Below are 7,412 nucleotides of genomic sequence, written 5' to 3'. Positions count from 1 at the left end.
ATGCTTTAAGACTCACTCGTGAGTGTTACACTGTTTTCAACTTTCAAAAACATGTGTTACTGCCAACTTGTAGGGAAACCAAGCCATTTTTTGTCTGGCCCTGTCCAAACAATGAAAAACATATGAGTGCTTTCACAAATCACCCTGCCTGTGTTAGTTCTGAACTCAGATAAACAGAAAAAAATAAACCCTTGCCCAAGTAAGAATTAGAACTACTAGCTGTCCTCAGCCTTTCTAACTCACAGCCAACTTCAAGGCTCAGAAAGTCCCACTAAAACATGCCAGTGCTGTTGAGCTGTTTTGTTTCTTGTGCCCGTCACAAAAGTAGGCTATGCTCATATTTGCATCAAGAGAGCACTTCTCAAGGATGTTGCTATTCCAGCTGATTTTGAACTACTTTCCAAATTGAGGTTGTGACAATGGCCCCTTTGCGGAGACCTTGACCTACCTAAGACAAATACACCATGATTTTCAACTCTTCAGCCTGACCCCACTATATGTAAATTTAGGGAAATATTTCCTATTACTCTTAATCAGATAATTTCATTTAGATAAGAGGTTCCAACTAGCAGTAATTTTGTCCTGCAGAGGACATTTGGCAATGTTTGGAGATATATTCGGTTGTTGCACCAGGAAGAGAAGGAAAAGGTTGCTACTGTCATCTAGTGGGTAGAGCCAAGAGTACTGCTAAGTAAGCATCCTGCAATGCCTAAGACAGCCCCACAACAAGACTACCCAGCAGAAACGTCAGTGCAGCCAGGCTGATAAACTCTGCTCTAGACCAGGGGTCAGCAAACTGGCTCACTGGGCAAATGCATCCCAGTCTGTTTTTGTAAATAAAGTTTTATTGGGACACAGTCACACCCACCATTTGCATATTGTCTACAGCCACTTACACACTATAACAGCAGACCGGGAGTTGCAACAGAAACCCTATAGCCTGCAAAGCCTAAATATTTACTCTGTAGCCCTTTACAGAACAAGTTTGATGACTCCTGATCTGGAATAAATGGAAGACCTTTCTTCTTATAAGAATTTTGGTACACAGCTATGATTTAATAAAATTTTAAAAAAAGAGTTTTGGATATTAACACCTTATCAATGTATATGGTTCGCAAATATTTTCTCCCTTTCCATAAGTTGCCTTTTCATTCTTGATTTCACTGAAGAAATCATTTCTAAGACCACTGTTATGAAGTTTTCCCCCTATGTTTTCTTCTAGAAGTTTCATAGTTTCAGGTCTTACATCTATGTATTTAATCCATTTTGAGTTGGTTTTCCCGTATGGTGTAAGATAACGCAAATGGTCAACTGGTGTACGAAAATAACATCATTAACCACTATCACTAAGCATCAGAGGGAGATGCCAGCTGAAACTACTGAGAGGCTATGTCATACCTGTTCAATTATAAATATATATATATATCAAATGTAGGCAAAGATGTGGAGAAATTGGAACTTTCGCACACTGTTGGTTTGACTATAAAATGGTGCAGCAACTATGGAAACAGTATAGAGGTTCCTCACAAAATTAAAAAAGACCTACCAAAGAATTCAGCAATTGCATTTCTGGGATTTGTCCAAACGAATTGAAAACAGGATACCTAATATCAGCTCTTCCATGTTCAATGCAACATTATCCACAATAGCCAAGAGGTGGAAACAACCCAAATGTCCATCAACATGTGAACAGATGGAGAATGTGGTACCGACACACAGTGGAGTATTATTCAGCCTTAAAAACGAAGGCAATCCTATCATTTGCTACAACGTGGAGGAGCCTGCAGGACATTCTGCCAGGTGAAGCAAGCCAGTCACAGAACAAATACCACACGGGGTGTCTAAAATAGACTCATAGAAGCAGAAAGCAGAATAATAGTTGCCTAGGGTCTACAGGGAGAGGGAAATGGGAAGCCGCTATTCAATGGAATAAAGTTGTCATTGTGCGGGTCAGAATGTTCTAGATACCTGCTGAATGACGGTGTGCACATGGTAAACAATGGTGCACTTAAAAAATTGTTAAGAAGGTAGATTTCACGTTGTGCTTTTTTTTTAAATCGCAATAGATGTATGTATAGAGGGAAAGAGTTAAGCGTCTCCTGGCTTTCTCTCCTACTGGAAGAGCCTTTCTGAGGTCAGTGTGGAGTAATAATCACCAGCAGCATCTGTGCCACTGTGCTTGCTCTCCTAGCAGATCTTCTTACAATCAACAGAGAAAGATAATATGCGATGCTACGTGCATCTTTGACCTCTAGACTGAGATGTTATTTAAATAGGCAAAAATAAAAAGCAGGTTCATGACATCATCTATAATTGTTTTCATTTTTTGAAAACAGTATCATTAACTTTTTCCTCTAGCACCTCAAAAAGCAAACGAGGAAGTTACTTTACAGAGATAATTAAGCTGCTGGTGTTTTTCTTCCTTGGGGAGGAAAAAAAAGATAAAGGTTTCGTATTCTAAAACGGTTTCTTCAGAGACGGTAACATTTAAATGTCTTTATGGAAATGTCAAGGCACCCTTTACACTGGGTGCCAGGGAACCTAAATCGGACTGTCTGAATAAAAAGGCGTTCCTTCCAACAGAGAAGGCTTCTGTGAAAATGGGGCTGTCACCCCCTGCTGATAATTAATTCGGGCAAACAAATTAGCTCAGGGCAGTATGCCCAGGGTTTGAAAAAAATTAGGCTAGTCCAAAGATTTTTTTTTTTTTTTAAATAAAATAAAAGATAAGAAGGCAAGGATCAGCGTGGCCTCTTCCAGGACACTGATTTTATCAGCTGTGCTCGGATCTTTGCACAACTTGCTTCTGAATAATCAGCTCCAATCACTTTAAGAACTGACAGAGCCTAGGAACCAGACTCTGGGACTGGGAAAGATCAGTGGGATTGGCTACCATGTTTAGCTGAGTGAGGGGGACAGTATCATTAACACAGATGCAACCAAAGGAAGAAAGGCTGAGAGGGTGAAGACGGGTTTAACCTTGGACATGGTTAGCTTGGGCTCACCCTGAGAGGTCCAGGTTGCAGCTGGAAACATGGGTGTGACTGGCACAGAAAGAGCCCTTTGGGAAACAGTTGTCTGGAGGTGGGACTGAAGTGTCCATCAAAGATGAGAATAGAAGGAAAAAAAGAAGGGACCAAGGTCAGATCTGCACAAATGGGCAGGTGCGGAGCAAGGAGCCAGGGCGGGACCCTGGATGAATCTGGGTGAAGAAGAGAAAAGCCTGAGCTACACAGCGTCACAGAACCTGGGGGAGAACAGGAAGCAGGGAAGGCTGGTTCGCGGTGTCACAGGCTCCAAAGAACGAGAGTGACAACTGGATTAGATGGTCAGGAGATCACTGGAGAACCTCAAAACCATGGCTCTTAATGGGAACTGCCTCTGAGAGGAGATTTTGGAAGTTGAGGGTGGGAGAACCTTCCCAGAAGGTTCTACGGGAATTTAGTGGGGGCGGGGGGACAATATGAAGCATCTTGCCACGTCCAGGATATTCCTGCACAACAAAGGACGGTCATCATGCTTCGCAATTTTGAATTATCCCACTGGACATTCACGCAGGTGAAAACCCTGTTTAGAACTTTCCAAGACCAACTGCTTTATGCACACAGCTTAGTTTACACGTACACGGAGCGTTCCTGGAATGTACTCCTGGGTACCTCAGGAGAAGACAGCACTAAGAGTTTTTCATCATTTTGGAAAATCACACATCACAAGACAAACAGGTCTCGTGAAACTTAAGTCACCCGTGAAGAGCACTTGTAGGAGGAGAGAAGAAAGAAAGAGAGAAAACCCAAACTCACATATTTAGATAGTTTCCCGACAAGCCTATATGAAGACGCTCTTCACACCAGTTACTCATCACAACGTACTCAGCTGATTTCCATCGTAGCATTTACGACTGTCTGAAATCCTATTTTCAGCTCAGTTCTTCACTTGACTGTCATGTCTCTTCCTCCACTAGAATATAAGCCTGGAGGTAGGGGCTGCACCTGCAGCCATCTGTTACTGAAAGCTGCACAAACAGCAATTGTGAAATCAGCACCCAAAATGCTATTAATTAATTCAACACACTTTCAAAACATTCCTGCTTTGTTCCAGGTGCTTCTGGGTTCTGAGTACAAAGCTAAGTAACAGGGTCTCTGTCTGAAAGGTGCTTCCAGTCTGCTAGGAAGAGAGCGGCGTGTGCTCTGTGTCAGGCCCTTTACAGGTCTTACCTTGTTTAATCCCCATGAAAACCCAAACGGATGAGGACGACTAGTTCTGACCTATATAGGAGGAATTAAGAGTCAGGAATAAAGAAATTTGCCCAAGGCCACATTGTGCATCATGTGTGTCCCGTCTACCTTCCCACGTTGCCCCCCAAACGCATCTCCTAGTGGTTTGCTAAGGCTGCCATAACAAATGACATAGCCTGGTTGAGTTAAACAGCAGAAACTGTTTTGTCACAGTTCTGGATGTTGGAAGTTCAAAATCAAGGCATCGGCAGATCCGGTTTCTCTCGAGGCCTCTCTCCGTGGCTCGTGGAGGCTGCCTTCTCCGTATGACACTCCCAGTGTGCTTCCTCTTAGGAGGACACCGGGGCTACTCCACTACAGTCCCACCTTTATGACCTCACTGAACCTTAATCACCTCTTTAAAGGACCCATCTCCAAAGACTTCAGAGGTTAGAACCTCAACATACGGATATAGGGGGACACAACTGAGTCAGACACCTAGAATCAGAGTTTCCCAGTGGACCAGATCAGTACCATTAGAGCAGTCCTGCACAGCCCGGGACCGGCAACCCTGGGCGGCAACCCTGCCTTCTCCACACCACCCTCTCCAGTTATTGTCATACAAGACAAAAATCCCTTTTGAGAGCCACTACCCTAGATGTTTTTAATTAGATGAGAACAACTTGAGGAAATTTGAGGACACACTGATTTCAAATTGTTGTTGTGAAGAGCGAGAGTTAAATCATCTGAGAAAAAGGATTTCTGGGCAGTACTGAGGAGGCCATCTTCCACTGTGGGGCTGATACAAGGCCAGCCCTTGGGGTGACTCTCCCCAGCAGCACTATCCCACAGAAGGAGGCAGGCACTGGGCTCATCTGGGGCTGGGTCACAGCAGATGAATGGGGTAAAGAGGAGTGAGGAGAGAGGCCTACCCATCTGGGGATTCTCCAGCTACCAAGAGCCCTGTTGAACGTTCTGCCCTTAAGCTGGGAGCCCTCTGTCGAGCCAACCGAGGTGCTACTTCGGAGAGAGCTGCTACTTCTCCTTTTCAGATGACGAGACCAGTCTGGCAGGACTGACCAGCTCAACAAAGCCAAGCTGGAGCCAGGATTCTGCCCCAGGGACAAAACTGCTCCAGAGCAGGACACCTCACTGCCCCCAGGTGTTAAGAAGCCCTGGAGTCCATCTCCCCAGGGAAAGGCAAGGCCTCCCCTCCCTTCTCTCTCATCACTGTCTCCAGACAACATCGCTTAAATGTCAATGTAAGACCTGCCAGCTCTGTCCCCACAGTGTGTTTACCCAGGGGGCGCTATCCTCCCCTCTTCCAGCCATCCCGTCACCATCACACTCCAAAAATCCAAAACTGTAAGACTCTGGTGGCGTTGCCAGATGGCTTTCACACTTGGTGCCACTGATTCCCAGCACCACATCATCTCTGCAGCCTCTGGAGGGCTGTCTGTGTCCTGCTTGCTCAGAAAGGCCGTGCCAGGCTCAGGACAGCCGGGGCGAGGCCGCCACTCCCCACCCAGTGCTCAGGACAGCCGGGGCGAGGCCGCCACTCCCCACCCAGTGCTCAGGACAGCCGGGGCGAGGCCACCACTCCCCACCCAGTGCAGACTGCACTCAAGGCCAGAGGGAATTTAAAGTGTTTTGCATTTGTTTGTTTTTTTTAACACTACTGTCAGGCTGAAGTAAGTGTGGGATGTGGGGAGTAGTTCCTTTAAGGATGTGTTGCAACTCTATGTTTCTCCTCTTTCTGTGTAAGTGGGTAAAATGTGAAACCCTGTGACTCCCTGATTCAAGGCTAGGCCAGTTCCCAAGAGATCAAATATTTCACCGCATGCATAGCAGTTAAAGATGTGAACACAGAGAAATTAATCCTATCGTATGTACTAGCATGATTGTCCCCATGCTTCCAAATTCCGGCTAAACTCGCGGGTGGTCCTAGAGCCCTTGAACCCTATGTAATATCAGGCAGTGCATTCAAGGGAAACTGTGTGTCTGTCTGAGTCTCTCTCTTTGCTGATGGGTCCATAATAGAAATTGATTTTAGAACAGAAAAAAATACATAAACAGGTACCCATGTTCATATTAATCCCATTAAGCATTCAGAAGCTCTTGTTCTAAAAGAACCTGCAAATGTTGACAACCAAGCAGTCACGTTCCTGCTATACACATCTGATAAAGCAAGAAATAGTGTCCGCGGCGGCAGCTGTGTAAGTAAACCGGTGCGTTTCTGTGTGTGTGCGGGGCAATGGCTGCAGATGGCACTTATTTCTTTTCCTCCTTAATTTTTTATCCTTTTATTGCTCCTGGCACCTTGGCCAGGAGAGAAAATAGATGTAAAGAGACTCATACCAGTCAATATTTCCACTTACCGTGGTTCTTATAAATATTAAATTGGAAAGACTGAAGATAGACGCCAAATTAAAGTTTTAGACCATAAAACTTCCCTGTCATTTATTTGTGACTGAACCATCTATAAATGTCCACCTCCCTCTCCGGGGTTCTGAAAGGAGGGGTGGTAAAGAGCCAGCTCTGAATCCCACTCCAGCTGCTCACACGGTGAGTCTGTTTTCTCTAGTGTCTCAGAGACTCGCTACCTTTACCAGCCACGTGGGGCAGGCTGGCAACACGCTTGGCCTCACGTTTGCCTCCTCGATCAACTCATGCTTTAATTCAGCAAATAGATATTAAATGTCTGCTGTGTGTCAGGCACTGCGCTGGTCACTTGGGCTGTATGATGAGTAAAGACAGACAGAATGCCTCTACTGGGGCACTCACGACCGACAGCCATCAATCATCCAAAATGAGAGAGCCATAACCGGTAAAGTATGAGCTACAAGGGGCCTGGGGCTCCAGCTTGAGGAAGCAGCAGCAGATCTGGCTGGGCCTTGGGAGGGGCACAGTGAGCTGAGAGTGTGCAGAGGAGCAATGAAGAAAGAGGAGCAGCAAAAGCAAAAGACCCCGGTAAGGGGAGCACAGCACTGGGCTCGTTCTGGAGGGCTCCTGTCCAGGGTCGGGCTCCTGAAGGGCAGGCAGGGAAGGAACAAGAGCAGCAGGTGCCAGGCCTGCTGGGGCCTCTACTGGAGGTGGTGTGGGGGAGGGGGAAAGCAGGTTTGTATTTCAGAAAGGTCACTCCTGATCACCTTTTGGAGAACCTGGGCAAGCCCTGTAAGAACCAACATGGAGGCTCGG

At 45.9% G+C, this 7,412-nt stretch overlaps 1 protein-coding gene across 1 annotated transcript in view; it reads right to left on the bottom strand.

The window, feature by feature from the left end:
* DNER (delta/notch like EGF repeat containing) overlaps positions 1–7,412 on the bottom strand; it is a 328,158-nt gene that overhangs the window by 32,226 nt on the left and 288,520 nt on the right. The gene's annotated exons all lie outside the window — the stretch shown is intronic.

This window comes from Otolemur garnettii, unplaced genomic scaffold (genome assembly GCF_000181295.1).
Source record: "Otolemur garnettii isolate 467f Iridium unplaced genomic scaffold, OtoGar3 scaffold00013, whole genome shotgun sequence".
NCBI classification, from domain to species: Eukaryota; Metazoa; Chordata; class Mammalia; order Primates; family Galagidae; genus Otolemur; species Otolemur garnettii.
This window is presented reverse-complemented; position numbering and strand designations above follow the sequence as displayed.